This window comes from Limanda limanda, chromosome 9 (genome assembly GCF_963576545.1).
Source record: "Limanda limanda chromosome 9, fLimLim1.1, whole genome shotgun sequence".
Taxonomy (NCBI): Eukaryota; Metazoa; Chordata; class Actinopteri; order Pleuronectiformes; family Pleuronectidae; genus Limanda; species Limanda limanda.
The window spans coordinates 1651522-1661695 of NC_083644.1; the positions used below are offsets into that span (position 1 = coordinate 1651522).

A 10174-nucleotide genomic window follows, 5' to 3' on the forward strand; every position below is an offset into this window, starting at 1 on the left:
GATGCTGCGAGGACGGTGGCGCACGCCTCATCCGCTGCGTGCGCCACATTGTGTGTGTTTTTGAACGATGACAAACCGGAATGAAAACAAGCCAAAATGAAATAGGACTAACAAGGCTATTTTTAAAATGTAAGGAGTAGAAAGTACAGATATTTGCGTGAAAATGTAAGGAGTAGAAGTAAAAAGTCGTCTGAAAAATAAATACTCCAGTAAAGTATAGATACCCAAAATGTCTACTTAAGTAAGGTGACAAAGTATTTGTACTTTGTTACTTGACATCTCTGGATATAACACTTCTTACATTTGGATGCCTGACCTGAGCCTTTTGAAATGATATTTGAGTTCATGTCATGTTGACACATAAAACCTGTGGGACTCATATTTAATTTGTTTATTACGGTCGGAGTGGGACAGTAAATATCTGTGCTGATGCCTCACAACTGGTTTCATGCTCTTCTTCCACCACACACTGGAACCAGGGACGAGTTCTATTGAGATGTAAACACTCTGGTTTCCCTCAGTTCACTGACGTGTCGAGCTCCATGTGACAGATTTACATCCTTCAGGGTGTTTTTATTTCTACAGAAGAAACTGGATTAAACAGACGTCACCTCACAGAGTCCTGACAGCAGCGTCGTCACGGCGACCCTCCTCTTCCTGTGATCTACGTCTGCACCATGAGATTAGAACCTGGGAGACGTCTCCTCATATCTCGGCTGCTTCCAGGTGACCCACTTACTCAACATGATTGAAGTGTGAGGATGTAGGCGCCTGTCACACAGGAACTTCACACACCTTCACACTGGAGGATGTATATGTATATATGGATGTTGGATATTTCACTTGAATATGCAGAGGTTCACGTCTGCTCCCGGAGGCGTGAAGCGTCTCCACAGCTGCTGGATGAGGCCGGATCTACGTTTTGAAGGGAAAGCTTCGACCTCTGGAGAACATCAGGCCTGTGAGGAGCGTTGAGGTGGAAGAAGGAGAGAGAGGGAGTTCTGCTTGTTACTGGCACAAATTCAATCTTCCTATCTCCTTGTTTTTAATCCCCAAGCAGCAGCGTGGAGAAGTGATGGAGAGAGGAGAGGGAGGACGAGAGGACAGGGGGACAGATGGGTGCAGAGCTGGAAGCACATGATGGAAGGTTCAGAGGAGAAGATGAGAGGAGGATGAAGAGTAGAAGAGGAGAGGATGAAGAGGAGCAGATGAGAAGATGAGAGGAGACAGATGTTCTGAGAAGATCTTGATTTCATTTGACTTTGTAATGATTCCTCTGAAGTTTCATTTATGCTCAACGTTAGCGACAAACACAGAAACGTTCATACTCATCATGTCTTAAATATTCAAATAGTTACATCTTCTGAATAGTTTCATGTGTCCACGGTTACGTTTTATATACAGGCGCCCTCTTGTGTTCCACGTGCAAAAATTCATATCTTTTACCGTCCCAGCCGTGTGAGAAAGACTTATTTAGTGTTAATGTGTTAAACTGGCAACAAATCAATAGTTAATTAACAACTATAGTTTGAACATTAACAATATCAAACAGAATCCAATGAAATAAATAGTCTCTTAGCTAATTAGTTTTTTAATGCTAACTTCCTGTGGTCTGCCCAAAAAGGGATCCGAGGGATGAAGGACAAACAGGACAATTTGTTCTGGAGATCCAGGTTGTGGCCTCCAGCTGCTGCGTCACACAATGATCACACAACACAACACAACACAACACAACCTCTGCTGCTCTTCAGCTGTTTGGGTGCAAAGCTCCAGCGTCTCTTCAGATCTCGTTCCACGCGTGTGATTATGAAAACAGCAGGAAAGTTCCTGTTGATCATCTGTGAAGCAGAAGTGAACGTCAGCGACGACGAGCTCAGAAACAGACGAGAGGAGAAAAACTAAAACATCAAACATCAGAAACAAGCAGCTGATTCTCAGGTTTTTAATGTTTTTAATCAACACACAGCTTCTTCTCTGTTCAGGTGCAGGATCCCAGCAGGTGATTCTTCTTCTGCCTGTTTTCAAGGGGACATATCTTTTTATTTTAATTGGTGTGTTTTAAGGTTTTTATGGATGTAAAAGTTTACGTTTAAATAAAAGTGTTGTTAAGTTTTGTCCAGGTTGAACGAAGTGAGTCATGTTCACCAGGTGTGACCAACCTGCATCTGTGTGTGTCCTGTGTGTGTCTGTGTGTCTGTGTGTGTCTGTGTGTGTCTGTGTGTCTGTGTGTGTCTGTGTGTGTCTGTGTGTATGTGTGTCTGTGTGTGTCTGTGTGTGTCCTGTGTGTGGAGATGATGTGTTGCTCTGTGTGTGTCTGTGTGTGTCTGTGTGTATGTGTGTGTGTCTGTGTGTATGTGTGTGTGTCTGTGTGTGTCTGTGTGTGTCTGTGTGTATGTGTGTCTGTGTGTGTCTGTGTGTGTCCTGTGTGTGGAGATGATGTGTTGCTCTGTGTGTGTCTGTGTGTGTCTGTGTGTCTGTGTGTGTCTGTGTGTATGTGTGTGTGTCTGTGTGTGTCTGTGTGTGTCTGTGTGTATGTGTGTCTGTGTGTGTCTGTGTGTGTCCTGTGTGTGGAGATGATGTGTTGCTCTGTGTTGTCAGATCTTCAGTCAGAGTTTAACCAGAGAGGACGACCACGTTCACACGTTCAGTCACATGGTGCAACACTGAGAGGAGACTGTCTTCTAACATGAAATGATTCTCGACTCGCACATGCACACACACACGCACACACACACACACACACACACACACACACACACTCACACACTCACACACACAAACTGCCCTTTTGCTCATTATGAGCAATTACAGAGAATCCCATCATTGGTGCTGAAGTGTCATCACATGCATGTATACACACACATACACACACACGCACACTAACACACACACACGTACACACAAACACACACACACACACGCACATTTACAACAAAAGCATTTATCATCTTCCTGAACTTCATCTTTGGCTCCCTGCTGTTATTTCATTAGAATGTTCACCTCACACACACACACATGTACACTAGAGGTGATGTAGTGTGTGTCTGTGTGTGTGTGTGTGTGTGTGTGTGTGTGTGTGTGTGTTCTGAGCTTCTCTGGATATTAAACAGTCCTTTAGTTTCCTGTGAAACTTCATTAACCACAGATATTATTAACACAGAACTAATGAGCACAAACCTTTAATCTGAGGCTCATTTAATTTAATAAGAGTCGAGACTCAGCGGACGAGAGAGAAGAGAACAAGGGATGAAAGTCACGTGTGAATCTATGATTTTAAATACTCGCCTGACATCAGTTCTTTATTTGTTCGGATATAAGTGGACGTCACAAATGGAAGTTTATTGATCTGATCAAATACTTTTCTTTCTCCCATTCTTTCCTTCTCTCTCCTCTTGTCTCTTTGCTTTTCTGTCATTCTTTATTTTTCCTTCTCTGTTTACTTCCTCCTTCTTCTTTCCTTCTTTTCCTTCCTCTTGTTCTTCTCGTCTTCTCCTCTTTCTGTTTCTCCTTCTTCTCTCCTTCTTTTCCTTCCTCCCTTTATCAATCCTCCCTCATTCTTTCCTCCTATTCTTCTCTCCTCCTTTGTCTGCTTTCCCTTCTCTCTTCTCTCTTTTCTGTCCTATACCTTTTTACTCCTGTCTCTATTTCCGTCTTCAGCTCGGCCTGCTCCCCCCCCACCCTCCACTTCCTCTGTCCTTCTTTCTCCCTTTTATATTCTCTTTGTTTTAAATTCAAATATTCATGGAAGTAATCTAAAAATTCTATGTACACAGTTCAAAATCTTTTGAGAAACATATTATCGCCTTGAAATGAAAGATGACATATTTCTCACATGCACACAAACACGCACACACACACACGCACACACACACACACACACACACACACACACACACACACTCACACACACACACACTACAGACCTGTCAGAGCCTTAATTTCAGCTGCTCAGAGACGAGTAAACAGAGAGAAACCCATTAGCGTGTTGGATCTTCTCCCAGAGACTCTTCACATTCAGGTGAACACGCTGCACATGTGGAGCAGGACGATAACACAACGATAACACAACGGCTCTGATGCTCTTATCTCTGCACTGAGGAGGAGGAAAGGCTGCAGGCAACTTGCAAAGTGTCCGGGTGCCTGAGCAGAAAGCACGTGCACCATGTAATTAGTGCACTGGGGGGGGGGAGGGTGTGTACACAGCATCCATATTTCACAGCTCTCACGTCGTCTGATCGTCACTTGGAATAACAGTGAATTAGCTGCGACTGTAGAAGATCTCAGTCTATACGAGTTTCCCCCCCGGCGTTTATCTGACAGGTGCAAGCTCGTAAAGTTCATTAAAACTTCATGAGGACGGAGCTGAGAGCGGCGTGCACGCAGTCTGTGTTGTCGTGCACGTTGTGCGAGCACAAAGTGTGAGTCTCTGTGTTTCACTGAGTTTCCTGAGACGCCTCCGACACGTCGGGAAACAACGAGAAGCCTTCGACTGCTTCCACCAGGCAGAGAGCACCGAGGGTCCGTGGTCATTGTGTATCTCTTTCAGTGGCTTTGTGTCTGTGTGTAGTGGCTCCTCATCATTGTGCGTCTCTCAGTGTTTGTTTAGTGTCTCTTTGTTGTCATTTGATTGAATTAGCAACTAGAAATGTTCTCAGCGACGTCCCACACGGGTTTTCCTCTCAAACAGCTGACTGGCTAACTGGGATTTTCACCTTTCATCACGTGAAGTTACAGAGAAGAACAAAGGGACGAGAAAAGACGACAAGTAAAAGACAACGAAAATAAAACGTTTGGTCGCCTTCAGTAAAATTGTGGATTTCTCTGTTTGTTGGAAACATTTTGAATAAAGAAAGATATCACACATGTTTGTTTGTATTTAAACATTTTAATGTAGAATTATTAAATATTATATCTTTAAATAACAAGTGGCAAAGTTTTATAATTCGTGGAGCCGAGGTGAAGATAAAGTTCAGTGATTGTCACAAAGCTCAAAGGTCAGACAGGTTATTCCAATGCAGTTTCTCTTTTCTTTGCATCGTCTCAGTGAAACTCTGACTCTGAACCAGGGACCCTCACACTGCAGTTATCCATCCATCACTTCTGGTAGAGGAGGTTCTTTTTAAAATATAAATAAAATTATTTATGTGACTATACTTCCATCGTCTTCCTGAGGACGAACTCCAGAAGCTTTCAAGCTTTTGACCTGCCACAGTTATTTGACTGTAAAGTTACACTAACGACCTCTACTCATACTTCACGGTGTAGAAATATACATAAAGATCACATGAAGCTTCCATTCTTAATATTTAGCTTTCAGCTCGTTTTAGTTCTGCTTCGCTGCTCGTGCGTTAAATACAATTAAATATGAATTAAACAGAATAATAGATTGGTCGTCTCTCTCTCTCTCTCTCTCTCTCTCTCTCTCTCTCTCTCTTTAGGTTTAACTGCTTGATTTGCATTGACGGGTAAATGCTGTTGTTGAATCACAGCTTTAAATATATATATATAATATAATACAACAGAGTAGTAGTAATAGCAGTCAAGTATAAATTATTCAAATGAAAAATATCATGCATAAATACATGGATGCATATATACATCAAAGTGAACATGTTATACATACATGTAAATACAGTCACACGCTATTTGACCAAACCTGCACCGACACTGCTTATGTTTATTAATGCTGCACAAACTTTGTTGGAGAAAACTTGTCTGAATATAGAAAATTTCATATAATCTGAATTTAATCATCTATCACATTTATATCAGATGTTACTGGACGACATTTTTTCATGATGAACAGAGAGCAACAGTTACAGTCGCAGGTGAAACTGGTTTCTGATCCTGAAGGAACTCACGTGATGGGATGTGACTGAGCTTTAAATCATTTAACACAGAGAGAGAAATGATTCTGCTTCTAAATTATTGAAATAACCTATTTTTGCAGAAGCAGGATTTTCTTTCACTTTCTTTAACATTGTGAGACTTCGAGGACGTTTTGATTTCTTGGTGAATTATTCATGAATCTTGTTAAATAACAAAAACATGTTTAATGGAATGAGCATTTTTGTGTGATTTGGTTCAGATCCAGATAAAAATCTGGATTTCTGAATTTCAATGCGGTTTCAGAAGGTGACTGTTGATGGAGTTGTGTCCAGTTTTCACTTTAACCACACTGCTTCCATGTAGGTAAAAAAGAAAGTACTGCCTCTGCTTTTCAGGGATTGTGTTCAGTATTTCTGACGGCAAAATATGAAATTAGTTCAAGTTAAAAATGCGGCAAAAGCAACTTTTTGACTCAAGATCTTCATCTCAAATATTTTGACGAGATGCAAAGTGCACAAATGTTAACTTGACCTAATTGCATATTTAGTAGTATTTAGGAAATGCTACAAAGATGCATCAAAATGCTGCTCTGCAATGTGAATACTACAAAAAGAGATGTTCTGCATTAACATTGTTGTATGATAAGCAAAAAAAACATTTTTCATGTCTTTGGCAGAAAAGACTTCAGAGGATGAAGACTTACTGTTTGCATTCTGTGTTCTTTCTTTTAATTTCTGAACTCCTTTTCTTTTTAGGGCCCGAGCACCGAATGGTGAGGGGCCCTATTGAAACTGTAAGGATTTGTATTATTTCCCTTTGGGGGAGTTTTTCCAGATGCTAAAAAGGTTATGAAACTTTGCAGGAAATTCAAGGTCTACGGATATTTTAGTATTCTGGAGTAATTTGAATTGGGCGTGGCAAAGTGGCTCAACAGCGCCCCCTGGAACGCAGCCCCTAGGTTTCCCTTTGACCGATCTTCACAAAAATCATCGCCTACGTGTATCATGACCAGACAAACAAAAAAGTCTCAAGGGGCATTATGAAAAACGCAACAAGAAGCCCGCCATTTTCTGTTTAGTGGCCATTTTGGCCATATTCCACATTTTTACTTTGACGTACTTGTCCCAGGGCTTTCATCAGATGAACTTCAAATTTAGATGAGTGTCATAACAACAAGATGGAGATAAAAACTGATTTAGAGATCGTTTTTGCATCACACCGTGTGACCGTGGCGTGGCATCAAAGTTTGATTAAACGCCATCAAAACAAGAGGGTCTGTATCTCAGACATATTTGGTCCAATCGTGTCCAAACTAGACATGTAAGGAAAGAGTCGCGACTCGAAGACATCGACAAAGAAATCATGACTTAAAATCACAGCGCCCCCTGGTGGCAAAAGGAAATGTCTTGTCTTAAACTTGGATGTATTCCTCCTCATCCACTGACCTCAACCATGTCAAACTGTATCAAATGGGTCTCAAGACATTCATAATGAAGACATAAGATTACTGTGACTTTTCGTCAAACACAGTATTAATGGCGTGGCATCAAAGTTCATCAACTCGCCGTGAAACACGAAATTGCTGTAACTTCCGTGTTCATGGTTCCATCTCACTCAAACTACATGTGTGTATTAAAATCCCCCCCCTGAAGATATTCATATGGTTTTAAGAAATGGGCGTGGCAAAATAACTGACTAGCGCCCCCTTAAGGGCAGCCCTGGCACCACATTTGGCCGACATGTACAAAAATCGACAGGGACATGTGTCTTTTCATAACAAACAAATACGTCTTTTGGATACATATGCTAGGCCAAACAGGAAGCCCACCATTTTGGATTTGGTGGCCATTTTCAGCTTTTTCAGGGCCTAGACCAGGGGTGTCCAAACTACGGCCCCGCGGGCCAAATGCAGCTGCCATCCACTTTTAATTGGCCCGCATCAAAGTCTAAAAATACAACAGTATGTCACACTGTTCAAAGGCAGCTACAGTAAAGGCAGCTGCACTAAAGGTAGCTGCCTTTAAACAGTTTGACTTAAAGGCTGCAGCTGCTGAGGGGCCATACTGTTGCTCTTTACAATAGTGTGTTAAAACGTGGTAAAAAGAGGAAGTGAAGGAGAGAGGGAGGAGCAGAGATCTGTTTCTTTTCGGAGGAAGTGAATCTGTTCTACAGTCTCTGGCAGCAGCTGAAATGGAGCAGCAAGAAAATCAACTGAACAGAGAAAGGTTCTGCTGTAGGATCTGTCTGAATCCACTCAAGGATCCGGTGACTACTGTCTGTGGACACAGCTACTGTAAGAGCTGTATTAACACCCACTGGGACAAAGAGGAGGAGAGAGGAAGCTACAGCTGTCCTCAGTGTAGACAGACCTTCACACCTAGGCCTGTCCTCGAGACAAGCACCATGTTAGCTGCTTCACTGGAGGAGCTGAAGAAGACTGGACTCCAAGCTGCTCCTGCTGATCACTGCTCTGCTGGACCTAAAGATGTGGCCTCTGATGTCTGCACTGGGAGAAAACTGAAAGCTCTCAAGTCCTGTTTGAATTGTTTGAACTCTTATTGTGAAAAACACCTCCAGCCTCATCTTCAGTCCCCTCCACGGAAGAAGCACAAGCAGGTGGAGCCCTCGGAGAAGCTCCAGGAGAACATCTGCTCTCGTCACGACGAGGTGATGAAGATTTTCTGCCGCACTGATCAGCAGTGTATCTGTGATCTCTGCTCTGTGGAGGAACATAAAGACCACGACACAGTGTCAGCTGCAGCAGAAAGGACTGAGAAGCAGAGAGAGCTCGGGGCGAGGAGACTAACAATCCAGCAGAGAGTCCAGGACACAGAGAAAGACGTGAAGCTGCTTCAACAAGAGGCGGAGGCCGTCAATGGCTCTGCTGATAAAGCAGTGGAGGGCAGTGAGGAGATCTTCACTGAGCTGATCTGTCTGCTGGAGAAAAGAAGCTCTGATGTGGAGCAGCAGATCAGATCCCAGCAGGAAACTGAAGTGAGTCCAGTCAGAGAGCCTCAGGAGAGACTGGAGCAGGAGATCACTGAGCTGAAGAGGAAAGACCAAGAACTGAAGCAGCTCTCAGACACAGAGGATCACAACCAGCTTCTACACAACTACCCCTCACTGTCACCACTCAGTGAATCTACACACTCATCCAGCTTCAGGATCCGTCCTCTGAGGGACTTTGAGGACGTGACAGCAGCTGTGTCACAGGTCAGAGGTCGACTACAGGACATTCTGAGTGAGACAGAGACAAACATTCTACAGATTGTGTCTCAAGTGGATGTTTTACTGCAACAACCAGAGCCAGAGCTGACTTCTTAAGATATTCACATGAAATCACACTGGATCCAAACACAGCAGACAGATATCTGTTATTATCTGAGGGAAACAGAAAAGTAACACGTATGAGAGAAGATCAGGATTATTCTGATCACCCAGACAGTTTCACTTATGGGTATCAGGTCCTGAGTAGAGAGAGTCTGACTGGACGTTGTTACTGGGAGGTGGAGGGGGGGGTGGGGGTGATGTTGGGAGGAGTCACTGTCACATACAAGAATATCAGCAGAGCAGGAGACTTAGGTGAATGTAGATTTGGATTCAATGATAAATCTTGGTTATTAATTTGTCTTAGAAACAGTTATAACTTTTCTCACAACAACATCAAGACTCCAGTGTCAGGTCCTGTGTCCTCCAGAGTAGGAGTGTACCTGGATCACAGTGCAGGTGTTCTGTCCTTCTACAGCGTCTCTGACACCATGACTCTCCTCCACAGAGTCCAGACCACATTCACTCAGCCGCTCTATGCTGGAGTTTGGCTTTATTGTCCTGGATCCACAGCTGAGTTCTGTAAACTCAAATAGACTTGAGTCATTAAAAGCAGTGATTTCGATTCTGTGTTTAAATCTATAACTTCTTTTGTCTCCATGTTTGTTGATCAAAGTTCGTCGTGGTGACGTTTCTGCTCCGCACAGAGATCAGAGTCAAAGAGTCAAAGAGTCAAAGAGTCAAAGAGTCAAAGAGTCAAAGAGTCAAAGAGTCAAAGAGTCAAAGAGTCAAAGAGTCAAAGAGTCAAAGAGTCAAAGAGTAAAAGAGTCAAAGAGTCAAAGAGTCAAAGAGCAAGTAAATGAAGTTTGAAAACTCTGCGGCTGCGTTTTAATCCGGACAAACACAAAGTGAGATGCTTGGAAATGAGGTGAACACTCTCAGCCGCTTTCCGATTGGATCTTTACTGTCGTGACGCAGCCTTCTCTGATTGGTCAGGCTCCTGTCACGTGACCCTCTCCTGCCTCGGCTACCACAGTAGAACCCAACATGGAGAATCAGAGAAACCAGAAGTTATTCC

At 42.9% G+C, this 10174-nt stretch overlaps 1 pseudogene; it reads left to right on the plus strand.

Annotated features, from left to right (window-relative positions):
• Nucleotides 1-8019: 8019 nt before the first annotated feature.
• Nucleotides 8020-9692, plus strand: LOC133010932 (tripartite motif-containing protein 16-like; annotated as a pseudogene).
• Nucleotides 9693-10174: the final 482 nt, after the last annotated feature.